The 26,077-nt window shown below is 41.9% G+C and overlaps 1 long non-coding RNA gene across 1 annotated transcript; it reads right to left on the reverse strand.

The window, feature by feature from the left end:
• Positions 1-19,961: 19,961 nt before the first annotated feature.
• On the reverse strand, positions 19,962-24,637 carry LOC122221124. Its single transcript, XR_006203085.1, has 2 exons — positions 24,573-24,637; positions 19,962-20,059 (listed from the first exon to the last, which is right to left on the reverse strand). It is a non-coding gene; the product is annotated as an uncharacterized LOC122221124 (long non-coding RNA).
• Positions 24,638-26,077: the final 1,440 nt, after the last annotated feature.

The raw sequence follows: 26,077 nt of genomic DNA on the forward strand, positions 1-26,077 counted from the left end.
CTTCATTCACAAAACATTCACAAAAAGAAGTATGTGAAAGGCACAGGGAGGTCAGTTTTGCAGGGACAGAGGCCAAGGTGTGAAGTGATTATGCCAAAGATGACAGAGAAAAAACACACTTTGGGGTACAGAATCTAAATCTCCTGAGTCAAGGGCCCACTAAACCCCAGTTTTTTCTATGCTTGCCTATTAGGCATTTTTGCTAACATTCGTTAATGATCGGAATGACATATCTAATCAAGATCTCACAGAAACATGATGGGATATTGAGCTTGCTGATATACACACCAAATAAATCAGCTCACAAAAAGATAAGAAATCAGATACCCCATTCTCTTCTGGAATGTCTATGAAAAACAAACCAAATCAAATCTCTTCACTGGGCTTGGATTACTAGTAGGTGCAGATACATCTTAATTTAGCTTCATTGCTCCTTGAGATCCTACAAATAAACTGAAAACTAAGAAGATACTTTTGGTCCATGTGACATTATTTACCTTTTCTGATGTCTCGAAAGAGGTTTCCAGCCTAGTTGAGAATTTGGGGAAAAGAGATAAATCTGCCTTTTTTTTTTTTTTTTTAAAGAATGAGAATACATTGAAGATAAGAACTGTCAGAGGTCTGGAAGAATTTATCTTGTCATTGGCTCACTGACTTGCTTTTCAAGGCAATCCCAAGAACACCAAGCAACGTTTTTGCAATGTCTCACTGTTGGGATTGTCCTCGGTAGCATATCTGTTCCACATCCCCTCAATACATGCGCTCCCAAGATGAGACGATAGGAAGAGACGTAACAAACAACGTGTTCTATTTCACTGTGCTGAGACGCTCAAAATTTTCTCATTTTCACTGTGTGTCCTTCATGTAGGTATCTCCAGTTCACACCCAGCCAGAGGAGGTAGAGGAGAGAAAGGACCCTCCGCAGGGGCTGCTCTCTGCTCCCAGCGGGGAGCCTTTTTACTGTCCATCCCTCGTTACTGTTGGCTTGTCCTCCTGACGCGCGGCCACCTGGGGAGGAGCTGTTCTACTTCATCACCACATCTCCATGCTTTCTTTTTTCTCCCTTTGTCCTCCTTCCTCTTCTGCTCCTCTCTTTCCCTTTCAGCCTGGTCAGTTCTTGCAACTCCCCAGATGTGGCCAACATGCTCTCCAACTCCCACTACCCACATGGTGGTCTGGTGAATGTCTCCCACCCCCTGGGTTGCCCTCCAGTTCCTCCCCGAGGTGGTTTTTGTTTATCCACACCAGTGGTCATCTTATCATCAATAGAAAAATTGAGCCGGGGCAACAAAAGGACTCTAGAGCCCTGAGCAAAGCTGTGTCTGAGAGGAAATGTCCTCAGTGTAACTTGTGGAGTCTTCCGGTGACCACTGGGGCTTGTATCCATGCCAGCCAGTGTGCTACTGAAAGCAGCTATTTGCCCCTCTCTGGAGGTAGAGGAAGTGAGCAGATGGGGACTTCTGCTTCCTTCCTCCAATCTGACGTTACTTCTTCAGCCTGTTTTCTGACCTTCAGGAAGTGGGAGAGGACAATCATGTGAGCTGACGAGGGAGAGAGCCTCACAGCTCCAAGACCTCCTGCCACTGTTAGTATGCGTGGCCTCTCCCTTCTTGACTCTACACCTCTACTCAAGAACTTTGCAAGCTCTTACTTCTCCAAACCCCCTTATTCACTCAAAGAAGAAATGGAGCAATTTTGGTCAGACCAAGAGTAGGCAGCCAAGACTGCAGACTCCATGTTAGACTTTGCACTGAGCCCGGTTTTATTCATTTGCTGCGATTCCTAACATACTTGTATGCACTAACATGGTGAAAGTGTGGGGTCCGTTAGGGATGAGTATTAACACCTGCCTGTTTCAGCATCTTCCTAAAGGACTAGGAGACAAGAGAGAAAGGTCCAAGATTTCCAAAGTCTGGGACTCTAAGGAGTCATCAGGGCTCTAAGGAACCAAATGAAAAGAGGTGGGTCACAGAAGCGTTTATGAATCTGCAAACCAGGAGTTTGTGGTGATTCTTAACAGGGCTAAGTGTGAAATAAATGTTTCAGGACAAGAATAATCCAAATTGGAAATAGAATGAATAGTCAGAGCTATTGATGGAAATGAGGTTTACAAAGACAGCCGAGTAGAGACCATTAAAGCTTATTCCTCACAGAAAGCAAAGTTGCTACTATTTCTTATTAATCCTAATAGGTTACTTGTTTATTGTGTGGATTAAAGTTATACATTATCTACATATGTCATATCATCTGTAAACAATACTCACTTTATCTCTCCCTTTCCAACCCTATGCCATTTATTTTCCTTGCCTCATTGCACTAGATGATACCTTCAGCAAAATGTTGAGTGGAAATGGTAAAAGTAGAGGCCAATGTCTTACTCCTCATCTCAGAAGGAAAGTTTTCAGTATTTCATCATTAAATATGAGATTTGCTATAGGGTGTTTATAGATAACCCTTACATTAAGGAAGATTTCTATTTTGCTTAGAGTTTCTATCTTGAACAAATGTGAATCATGTTGCATATGTTATACACTTATTGGCTTAATCACATGGCTTGCCCTATATTACCACTTGGGGAATTGTGTCATTTGATTTTCCATGTTAAACTAACCTTGCATTTCTGAAATAATGCCAATGTGACGTATTATCCTTTTTGTATGTCACTAGATTCTAGTTGTTAATATTTTATTTAGGGCTTTTGCACCTAAGCTTATGAGACAGAAAATAGGTTTTTCTTCTGACGTCTTGTTCAATTTTGTTATAAAAGCTATGTTAACCTCATAAAATATATTGGGAACAGGTCGGAAAGTGTACCTTATTTTTCTACTTTCTGTGCATGCTGAAAGTTAGCTCATTTCTCTACAGTCCCATTTTCTCTGGATTTTTTGACTTTTCTGATCTTGACTCTCTTACCACCCCTAAATTCCAATTTCATTTTTTTCCCCATCTGTGGGTCTTTGATCTCTGTAGCACCATCGTCTTATGCTCTGAGAGCAAAAATGGTGGTAAACATAGAGTTCACATTAATCTGTTCTTCTCCTTTGAATGTCTTGGCCCCTCAAAACCTGGCTCCCGTGGTCACTCTATGTTGCCTCAACAGCTTTTTAAAATCCAGATTTTACGGTTTGGGGGGCCTTTTATCATAACCAAAAGAGGAAATGCAATTCTCATCTTTAGGGTTGATGTCAGATTGAATCACTTCTCATTGTTCTTTCTTTGGATAACAGAATACTGGGGGATATCAGGTGATGTCAGGTGGAGGTATGAATGAGTGGTTACATGAAGAGTGTCAGCAGTCAGAACCAGGCTTGAGTTATAGCTCTGTGACTCTGCAGAACTTCTCCAAACCTCAGTATATCATTTTAGTATGGAATAACAATAATGTATGTCTCATAGGTTTATTGCAAAGACTTAGTAAAAAAAATATATGTGAGGTGGTTTTCCAGTGCCTAAAGCATGGTAAGACAAAGGGCTTGCTAACGTTGAATTAACATTACTATTTGCCCTGATTTCTGTGCCCTTTTTATTTCTCTTTCTTAATGACTTTTGAGTTACTATTTTACCCAAATGTAGAAAAGACTGACTTTTGGCTTTCTGTCCAGTCTGCATATAATAGGTGCTCAGTTACTCAGTTAATATTTGCTGAATGGATTAATCGAAAGCATTTGATTCAACATGTAGAATTCGATGTGGTTTATTTAATTCCATTGATTTCAAAATAATGATGATTTCCATCTGCAGTATTAAGTCATGACCTTATCAGTCATTTTTCCACGAAGCCAGGTGCAATCTCACTCAGTGAAATAATCTTGAGATGCCAACAACCATTCCCACCTCTATCCCAAACAAGTGGAAAGGAAGCTGGTGCTTCCAAGGTAAATAATGGAGTCCCACTACTGCAAAGGGCAGAATCATAACCTCATTAAAAAGAAATAACTTTCCCTTGTTGTGATTTTATATTGTATAGTCTTTAAGAAAATATGAATGTTTGGGCTTGGATAAGTTTCACAGCCTGGCAAAGGGACCTATAGACCATAACTGAAAAGAACACTTGGATAGAAGGATCTAGTCTTACTCTTGCCCACACAACTGAGCCTATCCTCATCCCCAGTGCCTATGAAGTACTATCACCCACCTGGCTGGAGCCCAAGGCATGTCTCAGAACCTGGAGACTGGACCAGAGTAATCTATGAGAGTAGAAGATGAGATCTCTATTGTGGAAGGAATGGGCTTTCCCAAAGCAGGAGATGGTCTTGTTAGATGATGAGGGCGCCGCAGGGAAGATCAGGTCCGCCTTCAGGGGAGAGTCCTGGGCATGGAGAAGCTCAAGATTTTAGAGGGCTTGACACATACAATTTCAGAGTCATTGCTAGGAAAATAATGCACAAATGAAGACACAAAAATCACATATTCAAAGGTGATCATTTATTTGGAACTTGGAGAGAAATTACTACAAATGACAAATTTTAAAATCATCACCACACACATGCAGTCAATACCATCGTATTTTGATTGACACCTCTCTTGAATAGTGTTTCCCATAGTTTTTGGCTACATACCTGGGATGATTTTGAAATATTTCCTATAGAGAGAAGAGGAAAGGAAAGGAAAGGAAGCTAAAGGAAGCCTTTCCTTTAGCATGTTAGAGCAAAATTTATTTTTTACTATGAGAATTTAGGAAACTTCTTTTAGCTTCAAAATTACTTTTGGTCACGTCATATGCTGATTTTGAAGTTGTTGTCAATTTCTGAAAACCAGGATCTACTTTATTTCCTTTTCTTATGAGGTATTAGGTTTGGAAGAATTTTCCAGACTAATATCTGACTTTGTGTTTCATTGTTTTATGTCTCTCTCCTCCTACCCACATTCTTGTGTTTCTGGGCCCCCATGAGACCTTCTCATGATGTTGGGCCATTCTCCTTTGGGTGGCGATGCTGAACGAGTCAGTACATGGGGCACAGTGACTATTTCTAGAAGCCATTCCAATACAGAATAGCTACTGGTAACTATACAGCAGTGTGTAGTGAGAGCAACAAGATAAATATTTTACATTGAGACAGAAACGTCTATGGGCACTCTAATGGCCCTGAATCTGAGGAAATGTGTGACAGAGCATAACATGGAATGGCAAAAGCAGGTGGTTCTTAATTGCATGAATTAAAATATCTTACTTCTGCCATTTGTACAGAAATCTATGAGCACTTGAACACATAGCTAGGCCTCCTCCTAGGGCCTTACAGGGGCTCAAGCAGGTGAGGGGCCTAGAAACTAAAACTTCATTAGCTTCTTGCAAATACACCCCGGCCGGAACACCTATCTTTCACCACTTCTTTCCTTGTGTGAGACAAAGTTCTAAATTAGCTGGAACTTTATTTTGTTTCCCTTCTGAAAATGTCTTCTATTGTTCAGCAAAGAATTTTACATGGACTCATGTATGAGTCTTGTGGAGATGGAAGGGTAGAGCAGGAAAGGAATGGGGGATTTTTCTTCCCAAAGAGATTTCAGCCCCCAGGGGTGAAGAAGCTTCAGCCCATCAAGGTAACTACTCCACCAAATTGCCAGTAGGGGATGACTTCAGTGGATTCCTGCATCCAAAGAGGGCATAGGTGGGTCATACGTCTTTACAAAGCAGGATTCCCAGGATACGATGGATTTGAAAGGTAATGAGTATATCTTCTCCATCATACCCCACACACACTTGCCCTGCACCTACCATTTGGCCCTCATGGGATAGTCAAATAAGGAACTCAGATCCTGAAGCCATTTGGCAAGGATTAAAAAAACAAGAGGAAGAAAACAGAGCTATGGCTACTGTCTGTAAAAATCCTATACTTTTTTTGTTTGGGTCGTTTTTATGGTTAAAACATAAATGGAAGACTATCCCCTCAAAATGGGTTCTGGTCCATGAAGCTTTGGCCACTTCAATCATGAGTGCAATTTTTCTACTGCTAATCAGCATGGAGGGTTGAGGATATCCACTACTGACTGGACCCTAGTCTGCCCAGAAGATAGAGGTTGGTTGCTGTCCCTGTGACACCAATTGGGGTCAAGTGGACATGGGAACTGAGGAGTTAAGATAACCCAGACACAAGGGTCTAACAGAACAATGTGTCCCTGTTCTTCATCTTGGGCTGAGGAATTTACCAATGCTGCATTGGACGAAGACCAGGTCCGTTCCCTGGTTACAAAGGCCCATTCTCACTAGGGAAAAAGGCAGCTTGCATGTGCCCTCCTGGAATTCTATAAAAGCAAATGCTATGCTTTTTTGCTTGTGTGTGTGTGTGTGTGTGTGCGCGCGCGCCTGTGTGCGTGCACATGCGCATATACGGCAAACATTTGAAAAATGCTTTATGGCCTCATGTTGGGGTCACAATTACTTAGATGTGCTGCCTGATTCCAAAGTTTGTAGTTATTCTACTCCACAGCTGGCTGTCTCATTAAAGAGATTCTCTAGACTGGCAAAAAATAATAGCTTTCTAGAACCACTGAGCTATGCAGACTATGTGATGAGTTGAAATAAAATATACCATCACAAGAATACTTAATAGTAATCAAATGCCTATTGGCACAAATGAATGATAGAATACTAGAGCTAGGAGAAACCTTACACTGAGTCATGCATTTAACTAATATTCATTGAGTACCTACCTATTGTGTTTAGTGCATTATTCCATGCACAAGAGATACAAAAATGAATGAGCTACACAGATTATTTGCCCTCATGGAGTTTACATTCTAGTAGAGAAAACAGACAATTAACAAGTAAGATAAATTATGATAATCGTAAGTGTTATTATGGAAATAAACTAGGTGTATGACAGACAGTCGCTGTGCAGAGTGGGAGATCTTTAGGTAAGTGGTCATGGAAAGCGTCCATGCTGAATATCCCACATGTGCCCATACAGATTCTACTGTCTACCCTTCTTCACAAGCTCTGAGACCCTGGAGGTTGATGTCTACTCAATTCTTATGATACAGCAAATTCAATTGATATCTGAAGTGTCTGGGGGCAGACAGGGATGCATTAGGAAGGCCCTGGGAAACCCCAACAGGAGAATCACCATGCACACCCATCGGATTTGGGAGTGAGGCCACACACATGGTACCATTTCCGTGGGGAACCAGCAAGTCAACTGGGAGCAGCATGTGAGATACTCATATCCCACATAAATGCCCCCAAGGGGTATCCATACTGGAGGAAGCTATCAACAATTAGATAGACAAGATTATCTGTCCTGTAAATGTCAGCCAGTCTCTTTTCCAGTCTATGCTAGTGTTTGCTTAGAAGGCCTGAACAGGGTGGCCCTGAGGGCAAAGATAGAGACAACATATGGGTCAATAGTATGGACTTCCCCTTGACTCAGCCTCATTCATCTAGTGCACCTGCTGAGAGCCCAACAGCTCAATAGAAGAAGACAATATTGAATCCCTGACATGGTGCCATTCTTTTGGGGCACCTGCCAGAAAAGGGCCTTTATATGGTGGAGAGAGTAACACTTTTTCCCCATAGTAGTACATATTCCAGATACGGATTTGACTTCCTTTCTTGCAACAATTCTGCCAGCACTGCCATTCAGGGATTTACAGAATTTCTTTTCTCTCTTCTTGGTATCCCTCGTATTGCCTACGCCAGCAAAGGAAGTAAGGCAATGAGAACTTATAGTCAAGACACTGTGTTTGATCCTGTACATGGATCAGTTCACATCACTGTCCCATGATCTAGGCACTATTATTATCCACTGAAATGAAGACTTGGGGAGTTTAAGAAACTTGTTCCAACTGGTCAGCTAGCTTGTACTTTGGAGAAATACTGTACTTCTTTGGAGAAATAACTGATTCCAGAGTTGGGGAAAGGAAAATACAAGGTAAGCCAGATACATCTTAGTGTGTCAGAAAATAAGGAAGTGCCCCTCCCCCAACAAAAAAAATAGAAAGAAGAAAAAGAAAGTAAGGAGGGAAGGAGGGAAGGAGAGGGGGAGGGAGACAGGTATGCTTGTCAAAAAAATACTGGGCAACCTAAAAAGCTCTCAGCGGCCAAAGCCAGAACAATTTGAGCAACAAAATCGATATCATGTTGGGTCGTAACCCAAAGAGTATAACAAAAATCCATGAATCCATACTGATGTAGTTGACCAGCGTGGCTTGAACTCTGTGGGTCCACTTAAATGAAAAAATTTTTAAATAAACACAGTACAGTACTGTAAATGTATTTTCTCCTCCTTATGATACTCTTAAAAATATGTTCTTTTCTTTAGCTTATCTTATTGTAAGAATACAGTATATAACACAATATACAAAGATATATACAAAATATATCTTAATTGGCTATTTATGTCATCGTTAAGTCTCCTGGTCAACAGTAGGCTATTAATTAAGTTTTTGGGGGAGTCAAAAGTTATACATGGATTTTCAACTGTGAAAGAGTCAGCCCCCAACCCCTGTGTTGTTCGAGGTTCAACTGTATAAATAATTGATTGAACAAATAAATACAAGGAGGAGAAGGAATAAATCTTTCTTACAGAAGAATTACAAATAATGTATGTAGATTCTCCCTTACCCAAGAGATAGGACTTAATCCCTCTCCCCTTGAATTCAGGCTGTACTTAAAAAGTAGCTTATAGAAAGAGGGACATACTAACCTGAGAGTGGAGAAACCAAGGGATCAAGGTTAACATCACATCACCAGTAATAAGTCACACTGGTATCTTGTGTTGCCTGACACAGTGCAATGAGAAGGGCACCACACTGTCATGTTTTTCTGCAAAATTCTTAACCTGTATAATCGTGAGAAAACACCAAACAAACCCAACCTGAAGGACATTCTGCAAAATATCTGACCGGCATTCTTCAAAACTGTCAAGGTCGTGGAGACATAAGGAAAAATGGAGAAACTATGGAGAAATACGGCTAAGTGCACTGTGATGTCCCGAATTGGAGATCAGAACAAAAATAGGGCACTAAGTGGGAAAATTGACAAAATAAAGTCTGTGGTTTAAAGTGTTATACCAATGTGAATTTCTTAGTTTTGACAGCTATAGCATGGTTATGCATGATACTAACATTAGGAAAAGCTGAGCAAAAAGTATGTGGGAAGTCTCTGTACCAACTCTTCAGCTTTCCTATAAGTCTAAAATTATTACAAAGTAAAAAGCTTTTGAAAACATTCAGAAAACACACACACACACACACACACACACACACACACACACAAAACAGACCACTGTACTAGATCGCCTCTGAGTCATAGTATTTGACAGAAAGAATTTCCCTGGGTACTCTCCACTTGGGAACATTTAGTCACAGGCCAGAGAAAATTTGCCTCTCTATCCAATGAATAGACAAAATAAAGGATAAAAAGAGAAACATGAAAAGTTGATTAGCTCTCCAGTTTATAGAGACTCCTCTGACAGGCCTGCACTATTAAGAACTGTGAACAACTGAATACATTTAATGCCACTACCATCGGCTACCAGTTCCGTTGAGTTTTTCTCTAAATAGTCATGAAAACCACAGGTCTTACATCTTTTGCTAAAATCTCCAACTTGACTAGAAAAATATAGTGTACCACCCCTGATGAACAGTCACTGGAATAAATCATTTGAGATAATCAGAAGCTCCATTATGCATTTGCCTGAAAAATTCGCCTCCTTGGTGAATATCTTTGATGCATTTCTCAAGTCTCACTCCACTGCAACTCACTGTTCTGGTGAATCAGTAGAGACAGAAGATGGATACAGCAAACAAAGGAGGTGAAATGTAATTACTGAGAAGTACAACGGAGGGCGCCGGCTTCTCCAGAGCAGCGGGGCTTCCTTTGGTCACGAGTTGCTGTGGGACCCACGCCTCTTCAATGCAGCTGGCATTTAATAACGGCATATTTGCGGAACACCTACCTCTGAAATTCTAAGAAATAACCGTCACCGCATGCCAGCACCATAACGATCATTCTTTTATGACCAACCCTGCATAATAGGCATTATGATCTCGATGGCTAGAAGTGAAGAGATTAAGACTCAGAGTCATTAAGCCACATGGTTAACTGGGCACCAAATCTACATTTCCCTGGCTTCAGACCTCAAGCATTTCCCCAGACATAGTGCTGCTTATTCACAGGGAGTGGATCACCGCTAACGTGTGCAAAATAACACATACTCTACACCCTGCACAACAAATGAGAGCTCTGAAGTCACTATTTAAATAATTTAATTTTTTTTAATGTTTATTTATTTTTGAGGGAGAGAGAGAGAGAGGAAGCACTAGCAGGGGAGGGGCAGAGAGAGAGAGATTGGCAGAGAATCCCAGGCAGGCTCCGCATTGTCAACACAGAGCATAACACAGGGGCTCGAACCCACAAACCATAAGATCATGACCTGAACAGAAGTCAAGAGTCAGGTGCTTAACCGACTGAGCCACCCAGGCACCCCTAAATAAATCGTTTTTTAAAATGGGAGATCGGTTAAATAACATTCGGTTATTAGTTGACTCCAATTTTCTCTATTTTTTTTTTCTTTGAAAGGTAATGCTCTATGTTCCATGAAGCATTGGAAGGAAGTACGAGTTCTCAACGGCAGAGACACCCGTTCCAGATCGAATCCAGGGAACTATCTTTTTAACATTTTTCTCCACTGGAGTCGCAAGAAATTGCTTTCTTCTTTTCAAAAGCAGCAATAACAAAAAGTACATGTGTTATAGGAGAAAAGCCTCTTGAGTAGAAGCACCGACAGCAGTTTCGGTACAAACCCATAGCTGCTTCTCCCAAAAGAAACATTCAACACTAAAAAGGTGTAGAGAGAAACTTGGTAAACAGAAGTTCACACAGCAAAAACATCGGAGTCACAACCTTGGGAACATTCTCCAGAAATGAAAACAAGATTCAAACAGGCAGTGGGGGCACTGGCTGACCAAACTTCAGCTCTGTTTTTTTTATATAAATATTTTGGATTTGCAGTTGTTATACAATATAAAAAGGCATATAGTATAAAAAGACATCTAGGTGTATGCTTTTTATATTTTGGATTTGTATATTTTTATCGAGGTACCTAAATATGTCATAATAGAGAGATATGAAATATAAAAGTATATTTATATATAATATGTATAATAAATTCAAAGTATGAAATAAGGCACATTGTGTTAAATAATATTTTTTATTTTAAAATGAACTGAGGGGCACCTGGGTGGCTCTCACCCGTTGGCTAAGGGTCTGACTTCAGCTCAGGTCATGATCTCACAGCTTGTGAGTTCAAGCCCTGTGTTGGGCTTCCATGCTGACAGCTCAGAGCCTGGAGCTTGCTTCAGATTCTGTGTCTCCCTTTCTCTCTGCCCCTCGTCTGCTCGCACTCTGTCTCTCTCTCAAAAATAAATAAACATTTAAAAGATTAAAAATAAATAAATAAACATGAAAAAAAAAACTTTAAAAAAAATGAATTGATAGTCCCACTCTTCTTTTCTGACTCAGAAGTCAGGGGTAGTTGATTGGATGTGGGGGCATCCCCTGACTGGTTGAGAACACCACGGCAGAACAGTAGTGTATAACTGGGGGGAAGTTCTGAGTCCTTTAAGAATGTGATAGAAACTATGAAGTGTCTTCTGTGAAAATTAATACATACCCCTTCATGTTGATTTTCTTTCTGAGATGTCTGTGGACACCTGGTGACCATCCTGGTGGAGAGCCCTGGGGCCTCCCAAACCTTCTTCCATATTTGCTTAATAGACTTAGAGAAAGAGATTGATAAGCCATCAGGATTTCTAAAACACAGTCTATGCATCTTTTGTGAAAGGAGCTATGAGTTTATCTACTTGCACATATGGGATTGATTTCTGTGCCTTCCGATTTCTAGGTAATGTTCCAAACACACATAATTGAAATCAGGAAGACAATGAAAGACCAGAGCAGGAGACTAAGCACTCTTAGGCTTTGGTGCATTAGCAAGAGGTCCCCAAAGCTTTGAATCTGATGAGTATCAGCCAGACCTTGAAGGCCAAAGAGTCTGGTTCACAGAAACATGGCTGGGGGAGCCAGAATGTTGTCCTGGCCCTCTCCAGTTCCTCTCCAGGGCAGAGAAACAGGTGGGATATGGTGTCGGAGCTGAGATAATGAAATCAATGTGCTGAGCACATGGGCTGGCCCCAAATAATGGAACGGAGCTACATCATGTACGCATTTCACTTGCATTAATTCAACTGCACCCTACAAGGAAATTAGAAGGCAAAAGCCTACGTAAGGGCAACATAAAGAGTGAATGGTTTAAATAATGCAGGCTATGAGGCCATTCCACTCAATGAATACAGGCCAAAAGGCAATGGATGCAAGGCTTTTGTCAATACCAAGGAGAAGGGGAAGAACATGTCAAGCATTTTAAGGCTTTCTTGGCCACTGACAAGGAAGCCAGGCCATTTTTCAGCCAGACAAAAGAGCGAGTGTTGACGAAAAGCAAAGAGAAATTAAGACCAAGGCCACAAAGTTTCAGAATGAGACAAGCCTGTGAAATCATCTGCAAAAGACAGAAAAACCTAGATATCTTTGGTAGTGGAGGAGGGTAGAGGATGAGTACTTTCTATCATAGAAATGGCCATACAATATTCATTGTTGGCAGAAAAAGAAAAAGGAAAACAAAAGTACATGTTAACAAAGAAATATGGCCAGAGGTCCCAAGTCACTAGCTGCTGTATTCTTGCATCAGTCCGGTATATCATTGGATTACACATTTGTTGGAGGCTCCTAGGTTTTCTCACTGAGAGATATTGAAGCACTCCCTCAGTAAAGTGGAGATTATGTCACACCTGACCTTGAGCAAAAGAAAACCAAATAAGGAAGTCACCGTCATGTAAAATACTAGACTGAGCTCCACAAGTATCCACATGTGTGTGAAAAGCACTTGGTCCAGATTAAATCCTGTCCATCACCATCGCTGACTCAGCCCCAGTGATGAAAGACTGGGGTCACAGCCCGTGAGGGGAAAATGTAGGCCTGAGTCAACATTTCATCCTTGACTCTCCCCAGAAATTACTGACCAGAGTTCTCCAGGGTCTCTGCCCTTGTCATCAATAATTAAACCTCAAAGAAAGTCCAGCCCACGAGAGTCACAGTACATGAAGTGGCCATTTCATTGACTTCAAGGGCAAGTGGAAATTACTGTACCAAAGATCAAATGCAATTCAGGGGCAGAAAATGGTGACGAGGGATAAAGAATCCCTCCTTATCATTGTGACCTACCTTAGAGTTGGCAGAAATGAATCATATTTGCAAGTACATTTATCTGTAAAATTCTGTTATCACACCTGCAAAATTGCTACAAAAAGTTATCACTCTAATTCCTATAGTACTTTGCAGTTTACGATGTGCCTTAATACATATTGTCTCATGCCATGGTGGAGGTTAGGAGCCTGAGGCTCAGGGTGTTTGGTGACTCATCGAGGTGCAGACCTGGAATGGGGTCGCCTGTTTGGTCACAATGGTGAGGAACCAAATTTAGTCACTAATAACATCCTGTACTGAGCTACAAAAGAAAAGGAACAGTTTCGTTCTCCATTCTCTTGGGGCAGCAACTTGCAAGGTTCTAAAAAACCAATGAGGCTATTAGGGCATTGGTTCCTCCCATTCTATCACTAACCCAGGAGGAGTGGATGCCCAATTTTACAGGTGTCCCTGGAAATAATGCTGGCTTTCCCTTCTTTCCTACACACTCCCAATTCAGTGCTGTTGTTTTGTTACTTTGGATTCCCCTCCCCCATTTATTCATGATAAAGCCCTTCCAATTCTCAACACTCTAAACTATGTGTGAATGCAGATGCAGGAGGCATTTGCAATGTACAGAACGTTCCGCATGACTCCATCTACCTCTGGACGATGCGGCAAATGTATGTTGGTCTTCTGGCACCTTTGTAACAGGAATTTTCTCATAGAAAACCGAAAAGGGCAGATGATGGCTTATTTTGTATGTAATTTAGGCAGCCTTTTATTTATTCTTGTGTGGTTGTTATAATGTGTCTGGAACTCAATATTATGTTCAAACCTCCAAATCCCTAATACAGTTGAAAATAAAATGGAAGGGACAACTTCAATTTTAAAGAGGAAAACAAGTGCTGAACTCATATAACTCCAGGAAAGTCTCAAGAAGTCCCATGCACAAGTGCTTCTCAGAAGGGGCCCTCCTTCCAAATAAAACCCAAATCCAGTCCATACTCTGATAGCCAGAGAGAGGACAAATTTCTACTTCTGGATCGTGCTACCAGGGTAAAATTTTCAAAGTATTCATTTTTCACAGGATGGGACAATAGACACACATTCAAATGAAGTTTTCAAACCATTTGTAATGCCATGGGAAGCAAATGAAGATATTAGACTATCTATGTTCTATAATCTCTTTGATATAAAAACCATATGATATACAATATATTTTAAGTGGCCAGAAAGAAGCACCTGAAATGTTTATTACTAATGATCTCTGAGCTATACAATGATGATTGACCCTTGTGCTTTTTCCTTCTCCTAAATTCCCACAGTGGTCATATATTGCTTTTCTCTTTTAAAAAGAAGTATTTTTTCTTTAAGAAGCCTTTCCCATTTGAGAGCAATAATGTGTCCGTTTGGACTCCAGAGATGAACTACTTCAGCTCCCCCTACATTCGGGACTTAACTCTAAATGCTCTACCAGCCCTTGCCTTTCCCAGTCTGACTGCTCTTCTTAAGCAAGCTTGTCTACTCCCATTGCTTCTGTTATAATCTGTACACAGATCACTGCCAAATGTATATCCACATTCCAGAACTTTCTTCTGAACTCTAAATCTATGCATACAGGTGTTCATTTAGCATGTCTACCATGATCGGTCACTGGCAACTTGAAGTCAGTGTTTGCAAATCAGAACTCAGGGCCCCCGCTCTATGCCCAGCCCCCTTCCAGTTTCCCGTGTCAGTGAATGTCATCGCCACATCCACCATTACAGAAGCCAGGCACCTGGCTTGCCCTCTTCCTCTCTATCATACCGCATATACCCAATATGTTAATCAGGCCTACGGCTTCTTCTTACAAAATGTCTCTCAAATCTATCTGCTTTGCTTCATCTTTATGGCCACTCCACTGGGTGAAGCTGTCATCTTTCCATCGGAGCACTGCCACACGTTCCAGAGGTTCTTCTGCATCTACTCTTGCCTTCCTCCAGTCAAATTTATCATTTTGAAAACGTAAATCTGGCCATGTATTACTCCAAACTTTAAATCCTTCAATCCTTCCCTCTTTCTTTTAAAATGAAATATAAAATGTCTGTCAAAATCTACAGGACTCCAAACAATATGGCCGCCTCCTTTTTCATCATCCTCTTCCAGTTCTATCCTTCCCCTGGATTTCTGCAGTCTGGTATTATGGAGGGGAAAAAACCCAGAGAATTTGAAAATGAGGCTTCCTTCACCTTTTATAAAAACTGCATTGCAGGAAGGAAGAAGGAGACATCTTACCTGCCAAGGGTCAGGGACATCCTCAGCCCAGTTTCTTAACACATAAAAGTGACAAGCTTTCTTTCTGTTCTGGACACAACAGAGAGTCCCTCTAAGACTTGCCCTATATTCAGTTAAGGAGAGGACCTTGTGATGCTCAGGTAAGGAAGAAGAAACATAGTAATGCTTACCAGGGAGGCAAAGGTGAACCCTGACATAAGCCATCAAATAGCAAAAGGCTATTTGTATAGGGGGTCTGAGAACATGTATTTAAAGAAAGTATTTGTCCAGTAAAGCCTTTAGGATCAATACGGGTTTACAGTATTTGCCCAAGAGAGTAAGGCATTGAAGCTCTATACAAGACTCAAGATGTTTGCCCAAGGCAGTAAAACATTAAGGATCTCTTTGGCTGATATTTGTAGAGAATGAATCAAGACCATCTGTTCATCATAAGTGCCTCAAGGAAGAAAGAAAGTGTCTTCCTGCTCAGTTCTGTTTCACGTGCTGTCTGTTCTATTTGAAACACTCTTCTTCTCCTTGCCTCTTCCCCTCTTCCAGGATAATTCCTATTCTTCCTGGGCATCTCAGTGCAACATCTGTGACATCGTCCCTGCTTAACTGATCATCAGCTAATAACTGATTAACTACTTCCCTAATCAACTCTTCTAGAACTCCCAACATGTTGTCCAATGAATTCATTAATTGACTAATTCAGATTAGAGTCTAAGCTCCAGAATATGACTATCAGACTCACCATCACCACCCCTACTCTCAGCACAGGATCTTGCACATTTTAGAAATATTTGCTGAAAGAATAAATTAATTCTTTGTGTCATTTAATATTTGTTTATTTATCCTACCAAACAGTAACTCCCTTGACACAAGGATGTTGTCGGATTTCTCTTTGTATCTCCTCATATGTGATTTAATATAGCACTTGGCCCATGATAAATCTTCAATGTTTTTATACATATCTAAATAAATAAATAAAAAGGGAGACAAATATATAGTAGTTTCTTTTATCATGACCTTATGAGATATAACATAAATTTTTGGCTGCAGGATCCTTTCATTATTTAAACTTATTTAGGACCTCAAAAAGCTATCGTTCATCTGATATGCACACACACATATTCACATATATACCTACACATACATACATATGTGTATTTATAAACTGAGGATTAAAGCTGAAAAACTTTTTAAAATGTCAACTTAATGATTTATTAAAATAACAAACTGAGGCACCTGGGTGGCTCAATTGGTTGAGCATCTGGCTTCGGCTCAGGTCATGATCTCGTGATTTGTGAGTTCGAGCCCCCCGAACAGCCCCCCTCTGTGCTGACAGCTCAGAGCCTGGACCCTGCTTCAGATTCTGTCTCCTTCTCTCACTGCCCCTCCCCAACTTGCACTCTGTCTCTCTCAAAAATAAATAAACATTAAAAAAGTTTTTTAATAAAATAATAAACTCATTACATGTTAATAAAAATACCACATTTTTATGAAAAATGTTATATTTCCAAAGCCCAAACAAGTATTTAGTTAGAAGAATGACATTATTTTGCAATTAAAAAAATCTCTTTAGGGGTGCCTGGGTGGCTCAGTCAGGTAATCATTCAACTGTTAATATCAGTTCAGGTCGTGATCTCACGGTACTGAGATCAAGCCCTGCATAGCACTCTCCACTGAGCGTGGAACCTGCTTGGGATTCTCTTTCTCCCTCTTTCTCTGCCCCTCCCCCACTTGTGCTTCCTCTCTCTCAAAATAAATAAACTTAAAAAAAAATCTCTTTAAGGTCTAGCTTAAAGAGGACAATTAGCAGAATTCTGATACCTGCAATCTGCCACAATATGTTGGTTTGTTTGAAGTCTGTGAAGAAGATCTGGCACCACCCAGCTGTGTAGTTGGGAGAGATTTTAATAGCCTTTTCCAATAATTATGGTTATTCTCCTTTACTACTACACCAACACTCAACAAGTGGCAATTTCTTAAATATTAGCTGCCATGTAGAATCTGAAACATTATGGATTAACTTTTTTTCACATACTGTTACATTAAAATCTATCAGTTTATTTTGTCCTTTGTCCTTTGTCCTTTGTTCTTTGTCCTTCAACTCATACACGTCTTTGTAACATGGTGCCATGATCATTTGGAAAATATCAGTTCACTGAGTTATGCTGATCCTCTGTCCTAGTTCATTATACAACATGCAAAAATTATGTATATTAATATCACTGTCAATTTCATCAAAAAAGTCATTATCAGAAAGCTGTCAAGCTCACAATGGCAAATACAAAATCTGAAGGTCTAATTTTCACCAGAAACCTTGAATTTCATCATTGGCAAGAAAAATTCAGTTGTTCTATTTGATGTGATGTGTTCACTTCATATGTTTTTAGAAAACTATTTTCCAAATACCCAAGTCTGAACAACCAGAGCTTATCCGTCATTGTTTTAAGTAAAATTGGTTATTCCAGCTCTTAGGTAATTATACAAGTGCTTTCCCTCTAGATAAAGCATCACGCTTCATATGCAGCAGAAGTGTTTTATATGTGCTTGCTTTTTGACAGTGCAGTACTCAAGGGTGGAATCGAATAGCCGGTGCACAACGGGCATCCATTGACAATCAATATTCCATCCTGGAGCTCACCCTTCAGCCCCTGTTGCTTCTGATGCAAAGTTATGCTTTCTAATACCTCTGTCTTCCAGACAAGGTCATCAAACTCTGCATATACAAATTATACCTCTAAACCTAGCTGATAATGTTATTATCATTATCCCTCACTATAGGCATGCCTTGTTCACATGGCAGACTAGGCAAGAGAATACAGATGCCAGTTAGAAAAGAACAAAATAAAACCAACTTAAATTTCAGTTTCTCTTGCTGCTGGGTGGGGTGACTCCTTAAATATTAATCAAGAGCACATGGAGGTAGGAAAAAGAAAGCTAAACAACCTTTGGGGTATGTCTGGGGATTGGAGAGGATGATGTTGGTACAGAAGAGGAAGTAATCAGAGAGCAAGAGACCAGAAAGGAGGCTTGAAGATGGCACTGAGACTGGGGATAATTTTCTTCCCCATTAAATAATCATAAGGGTTTCCAAAAACACTTACCTCATTGATGTAGTGATTTAGCCAAGAAGTGCAAAACCACTGTCATTAGGGAACAAATAAATGGTTCAGGAAATTAATAAAAGAGCAACCACCAGGAGCCACAGAGCCCCCTCCCTCCCCCGAAAAGCATAGTTTCACCTCTCACTCCCCCTCGATTGGATGCTCTTTTCACTGTCAACAAGTGCTTGAAAACATTCTTAAGCATTTTGAGATTAGGATTTGGAGAGATTTTTAGCCTTGAAATGTATTTGGTGTTTGATGTGTATTTTCTCTGCTAAGTAAAGCTCTCTCAAGAGTATCTTTATATGGGATAAACCAAGAGAAGGGGGAATGTCTTAGTTTTAGAAACTTCATGAAAGATGCTCCTGAAATGAAGATTCTTCCAAGAACAGAATTTCTATGATTTTTTTTTCTCAAGCAAAAGTCGAATTCGAATCAAGCTTTATCACCTTGGACAAGTTACTTGACCTCTCTAAGCCTCTGTTTCTTCCTTTTTAAAGCAAAGATAATAGTAGTCTTTACAAAGACAGCTGTGAGGGTTAAGTAAGATGCTGTACATGAAGTATTTAGCACTGTTTGGTGCATCCTAATACGTCATAAATAGTGGCACGAGTGATGGTGCCAGCGACCATGGCAGAAATGGCGGTGGTGGCGATAGTGATTCCGGTGGTAATTGAGATCATGGTGGTGGCAGCAGGGGTGAGAGTGGTGGTGGAGGTGGTGGCAGCAGTGGCAGCAGTAGTGATGGCGATAATTGTGGTGATGATCGAGATGGTGATGGTGGTGCTAGTGGCAATGCTGGAGGCAGTGGTGGTGAGGGTGATGGTAGAGCTGACGGGGGGGGGGGGTGATAGACGTGGTGGCGGAGGAGGTGGAGCTGATGGAAGCGGATGTGGAGGTGCTGACAGAGGTGGTGGAGGTGATGGTGGGGAAAGGTGGAGGTGATGGTGATGGTGGTGGAAGCGATGGTGGAGATGGAGGTGATGGTGGTGGTGGAGGTGTGGTAAAGGTGATGGAGATGGTGGTGGGGAAAGATGGCGATGGGGTCGGAGTGAAGGTGATAGAGGTGTAGGCGATGGTAGTGGAAGTGGGGTGATGGTGGAGGTAGAGGAGATGGAGGTGGTGGTAGTGGAGGTGGAGGTGGTGGTGGAGGCGATGGAAGTGATGGTGGAGAAAGATGGTTATGGCGGAGGTGGAGGTGATGGTGGAGGTGGTGGTGGAGAAATGGAGGTGATGGTAGAGGTGGAGGTGATGGTAAATGTGATGGAGGAGGCAGTGCTGTGGCTGCACATATTTGTTATTAAAGCCAGGGGGGTTACCTCTGAGGGAGAACAACCCGAACTACCTTGGTCGTCAGAGTTGATCAGTCTCTGCAAAGGCATTCTCTTAACGCATGACAAGTGTAGAAGACCATCTTTCATGTCGGGCTTTACTAGTTTTCTGGCTCTGCAGCTGACATTATATGTCTTCCACTCATGATACTCCCTGTGGCTGCAAAAGTTGGGAAGAGGAGCTAAAATAACAGAAAATGAACCCTGTTTATTGAATGAGGTTAACTTGATAGAGGGTGAAAAGGTCAATGTAAGTCTTTCTCCTTCTGCTCCTTCAAAGCCAACTTTTTCTTCCACTCGTTCCTGGATGAAATCTCAGTAAGATTTTCTGTTTTTAAATTTTTTTTTTATAATAAACAAACACTCCCTTGGTTTCGGTATCAGAATGTGGGGTCCAATGGCCTCATTGCCTAATTTCGCTGGAGTAAAGTACAATACCGAAGACACTGTAAATTCCTTACCCAGCGCCATCTTGTTTCAGGCTGGACACCCGGTCTCTGCCTTTCCACGCAGGGCCAGGAGGGCGAGCAGATTAGGGGAAGAGGGAAGCATCCTCCCCACTGACAAGTTGTCATGTGGGCTGGTCCTTCCAGATAGAAGGTGTAAGGCACACATTTGCTGGGCTTTGCCCTCATAGGCACTGTCGCAGGGTCCTTGCAGATTCACCACACGTCACACATGTGCACACCACGCACACACACCAACACATACACACCGCTCACACATACCATAAATACTAGACATATAACACACACACACACACACACACACACACACACACACACCATACCACTGAGAACAGCATTCTCCGTTTCTCAGTACAGGCCAGACCTCTCTCATCAAGCTCTGGACATCTGCTGGCTCACCCTTCCCATAGGATCACACTGTTCCCCCAGAATGTCTTCTTTGGTCCCTTCACCAAGTCCCCATCTGGTCCCTAGAGCACACTCACCAACTTTGCTCTTTATAATCAGACAAATCCAGCATCAGTCATGGCTACTCCTCTTTGGAATCTCTCGACGATGCTAACACACCTTTCTGTGGGCCCCAGATGCCAGGGGGCTCACGCTGGGCTCTCTGATGGCGGCAGGGGGGGTGGTGGGGTGGATCACAGCCTTCCCACTTGACTAGGGTAACTAGAAGCCCTCTCTACCCCCTGCCCAGGGGACAGAGGGTGGAGCACAGCACCCTGACAACTCTGTCAAAGGCACCCTCCTGCACCAGCCCCTCCCTCCACCCTTGAGCCTGGAGGTGGGTGAAGGGCTGTGGCTTGCACAACTGGTTTTCCAATCTCTCAGCAAGCACTGCTAAGAGGGTGGGGGTACTTGGCACCTACTGTGCTGCTCTAAGGCTTTGAGGCCCTGCTGAAAGCCTCAGACAGACTGAGTGGCGTTTTAACCTTCTCCCACAATAGGGCCGAAATGCTGGCAAATAAGAATGAAACAACAACAAAACTATGAACCTATCGGTCTAGGAAAACAAAAAGAAGACCATAATAATGAGAAAACACGCTGCATTTGCTGGGCAAAGCTTTTACAGGTATTGTTATATAATTTTCAAAGACTAAGCGATGGATATGGGGATCACAGTAACAACCTAACGCTTGGATAACATGGCAGAGTTTACAAACAGCTTTCTCACACATCTCATTCGGTTCTCTTAAGAAGCCTGCGAGGTTGGTGCTGTCTGTCACATTCGATAGAAGAGTCGGGGTCAGGAGTGGCAAAGGGAGCTCATCTCACCAGCTAATCCACGTTAAATGAGACCTGCCGCCTAGGGAGGTGCCTTCAAAGTACAGTTTAAATGCAGAAGTAGAAAACAAGCATTCAGGTGCTCATATGGCAACTCAATGTTGCCACAACATATCAGTGTGTGATCAGTGGACTTGTTTCCCTGAGCAGGAAGTGGGCGGGGGGGGAGGGGTTGTTATCAAACCCACATGCTGAGTCTCATGCCCATGAGCTGGGTACCAGTCATGAGCGGTAGGACCGCATTCCAGTCTGCTATCTGTTGGGAATTAAAGAGAAAAATCTGGCTCTTTACAGCAGAGAATTTGAAATGCCGTGCCCCACACAGAATAGTGTATTCATGATGAGGTTTTGGGGTGACGTTGGGGTTCAGAGCTGACAGACAAGAAAGAATTCTTGAAGACATCTTTGGTGCAAAAAGGTGATTTTATCAAAGCACAGGGACAGGACCCATGGGCAGAAAGAGCTGCACTGGGGTTGTGAAGAATGGCTTGTTACATACTATGTTGCTGGGGAGGTAAAGGCAAAAGGGAAGTTTCCAAAGAGATTTTCATCTGCTAAAGAAGGCTCCCAGGATACTGGAGGCCCAGCTATTGTCAAGCTAAGGTTGTTTTTCCCTCTAGCAAATTATTAACGGAAAGACAATAGGGAGTTCCTAGAGAAATGTTATACTCTGCCAGCCTCAACTATTTGTCAAAGGGCTGCAGGTTATAAGGCAACTTAATTTTACCTGCCATTTTCTTCTTACCTTTGTTCCCCCACATCACTATGGAGGGGAAGATGATGTCGGGGATCCAGGAAACTAAGTCTATAGGTTTCTGGAGATTAAACTATTGATAAGATTGCCTTTTTCTCGTAATTTACTAATGTATTTGTAAACTGATGGAGAGTCCTGTCCTTTATGACTGTGGTCTCTATCGGTTAACCATTTGTTTTCTCTCCTTTCTTTTGTTTCTGGGCAGCAGGGAGTGCCTGAGGAATATCACACAGATCCCACCTGGGGTGGGGGGGGTTTGTATACTAGCTTGTACTTTGCCTTCAGACTGCCTTATGCTCCCTCATCTTTCAGAAGCATCCAAAGCCCAGGCAATTGTGCTGTGGTTGAGCAATGATGTCTACTGTTAGCATGCAGCATACCACACTATGCCCTCTCTGCTAGGTCTTGGGGTCCTGGAATAGTAGAACACCCTTAGATCTTGAAAAGAGACATATTTGTGAAAAGGGAAGCTAAGTGTGACACTGATAGACCTGATTACAGAAGCACCTTCTGCCTTCAAAATGTCAAAATTTCAAAGACATTTCACACATACTATCTCATTGGTACTCAGGATGATTCTGATAAGGCAAAGAAAAGAGTATTAATCCCTGTGTTGCAGAGAGGAAAACTGTGAGCCTGAACTGTTAAGTTTCTGCCCATAATCAAGATCTGTATGGGGCACCTAGGTGGCTCAGTTGGTTAAGCATCCAACTTTGGCTCAGGTCATGATCTCGCGGTTTGTGGAGTTTGAGCCCCATGTCGGGCTCTGTGCTGACAGCTCAGAGCCTGAAGCTTGCTTCAGATTTTGTGTCTCCCCACTCTCTTTACCTCCCATGCTCATGCTGTGTCTCTGTCTGTCAATAATAAATAAACGTTAAGAAACATTTTTTTAAAAGAGCTGGAAAGTGGGGGTAGGGGAATGGGAGCCCAGGACCCCAATATGTCAGGCATCACCACCTCAGACAGCCACCCACCCATGTTACATTGGCATAAAGAGATGCATGGGAAAGCTCAGAGCAAAACGAAAATGTCATATGATAGCAGTTTTGCTACAGAAAAGTTGAGATAATTTCATGGATGACATTCCAAGATGGTTTTTAGATTGACATCACAGAAGACAGGCCACCCTGGTAATAAAAAGCAATTTCCACTTTCAAACAAATGTCCTGACTACAGAGGAACATGGAGCCAAGCTCAGGGTGGCAATTTCTCCCTTCATTTGATATCTTAGGCCTTGTTCTAGATATGGTCCCTTGTGCAGTATTATAAATAGGTCCTGTGTCCAACATACATCTGTGGATCACTTGCTGTGTGTCAAAGACACACAGGCACTAGGGGCACAGACAAGAACAGAAACAAAAGATGCCTAGGTAAATATTTACAATGATCTGTCTCACGTGTAATAATAATAACTATGTAGAGGTGTCTGGGTGGCTCAGTTGGTTAAGCACCCAACTTTGGCTCAGGTCATGATCTCATGTTTTGTGGGTTCAAGCCCTGTGTTGGGCTCTGTGATGACAACTCAGAGCCTGGAGCCTAATTCAGATTCTGTGTCTCCCTCTCTCTCTTCCCCTCCTTTGCACTCTCTCTTTCTCTCAAATAAATCAACATTCGAAAAATTTTTTAAAAGAAATAATAAATATGTAAGAGCTTCAGAACTGCTTCCAAAGAGTGAGTGATTAATTCCATGAATGGAGGGGGTGAGGAACGCAGGAAGGAAAAGGATTCACAAAGGAAATGACCCCATTGGTGGCATATTTTGAAGGGTGAGTAGGCAGACAATGCAAGAAAGGGCATTCAGACAAAAGGAATAGCATAGCAAAGGCACAGAGGCTCCAAACCACATGATGGGTTTGAAGAAACGTTGATGATTTTATTCATCATGTGTGTTGATTGTGGTAAAATATATACAACACAAAACTTAATGTTTCAAGTGTACAATTCAGTGCCACTAAGTACATTCAAATCTAGAGTTGACCTTCATGATGTAGTTTTTAAGAGAAACTCATTTATTGTTTACATGAGGGGTAAACACTGCCTTACTGAAACTAGCCCAGCACTTGACCTTACAAAGACTTAGTTTCTTCTTTGAGTACATAAGGATACTAACAGAACCTGTCTCACTGGGTTGTTGCAAAGGCTTGCCATGCAGAGTGATTAGAACAGCTTTAGCTCATGGTGAATGCTTACTGTTTGCTTGTTGTTGATGGTGATGACTGGTGGTGGTGGTGATCTCCACCTGACTTGGCCTTTCACCCCCCACCACCATACCCTGGCTTCTAGGACCAAATATGGAACGAATATGGGATCACTCAATTGTGATATCACAGTACAGAGCATTGCTGAGCCTACAGTGGTTTCACCAAGACTATTCTGCTTGGTGTCTACAGGGTAGGGGTTGATGAACTGCTGGCCTAGCCAGAAAGTCAAGGACATATAGAGCTAAGTCTCTCTTCCCAGAAAACTTACAACCCAGCCACCCACTTCCTGTGAATACAGTTGGGTCTTCACTGTTCACAGATTCCATATTTGTGAAATTACCTCCTTGCTAAAATTTATTTGTAACTCAAAAGTCAATACTCATGGCACTTCAGTGGTCATTTGTAGACCTGCACAGAGTGGTGAAAAATTTGAGTTGTGATGTACGCATTCCCAGCTGAGTTCAAATAAGGTGCTCTGCCTTCTTGTTTCAGCTCTCATTCTGTAAACAAGTGCCCTTTTCACAGTCTACTTGGTGCACGTTTTTCACATTTCTGTGCTTTTTGTTGGTGATGTTGATTTTCAAAACGGCCCGCAGGCATAGTGCTAAAGTGCTGTCTAGTGCTCCTCAGTACAAGGAGGCCATGACGTGCCTGATGGAGAAAGTAGGCACATTGGCTAAGCTTTGTTGGGGCATGAGTTCTGGTGCTGTTGGCCATGAGCTCAATGTTAATGAATCAACAACATCTACTAAACAAGATGTCTTTACACAGAAACACATCTAAAACCAGCTTACATATGGGTGGGTTGATGAAAATGTGACCAGAGAATTGCAGGAAACTAACCCTGAACTTCTAGAAACAACGGTTCAGGATTTGCTATTTGTGTGTTTGTGGTGACTTTTTCAAACATTAAGGACCTTGAATAACAGGAATCAGCCAAACAAGGAAGAAAACGGCCCACGGAAGCCTACAGTGTGTAAACACATTTTCAGAGAGGAGGGTACAGGGGACAATGAAGGCTCCTCTCGGGCACCACATTCTGGTGGAGTGGGCAGGCCTTCTGCTCCTCTGTCTCCTGATTCAAGGAAGATAAGAAATATTCCCTTGGTTGTTTAGACACAAGAAATCTCCATAACTAGTAAAATAAAGGTTTCTGGGAACAGACTTTCGAGGTTAGGTTTGGGGTACATGAACTTTCCTTTCCAGAACGCTGTCCATGTAGCCTCAAAATGGTTTAAATCCCTATTTTACTTTCCCCTGAAAATGTGGGGTAGCTTCTGGGAAATGACTCAGCTCCTTTGCTGGCCAGACCACCCCATGTCTTTTCTTCTAAGCACTACTCAGAGAGATACTAAAATGTCCCACAGATGACTGCTTTGTTATCTGTCTTGGCTGATGATGACATCCACCTCTGGGGCCATCACAAAGTGATGAGATCCTGCTCTTGCACAGTTAAAAAATGTGTTTCCCCTCTTGCCCCTGGGGGTCATGTCT

Source organism: Panthera leo, chromosome B3 (assembly GCF_018350215.1).
Source record: "Panthera leo isolate Ple1 chromosome B3, P.leo_Ple1_pat1.1, whole genome shotgun sequence".
Lineage (NCBI taxonomy): Eukaryota > Metazoa > Chordata > Mammalia > Carnivora > Felidae > Panthera > Panthera leo.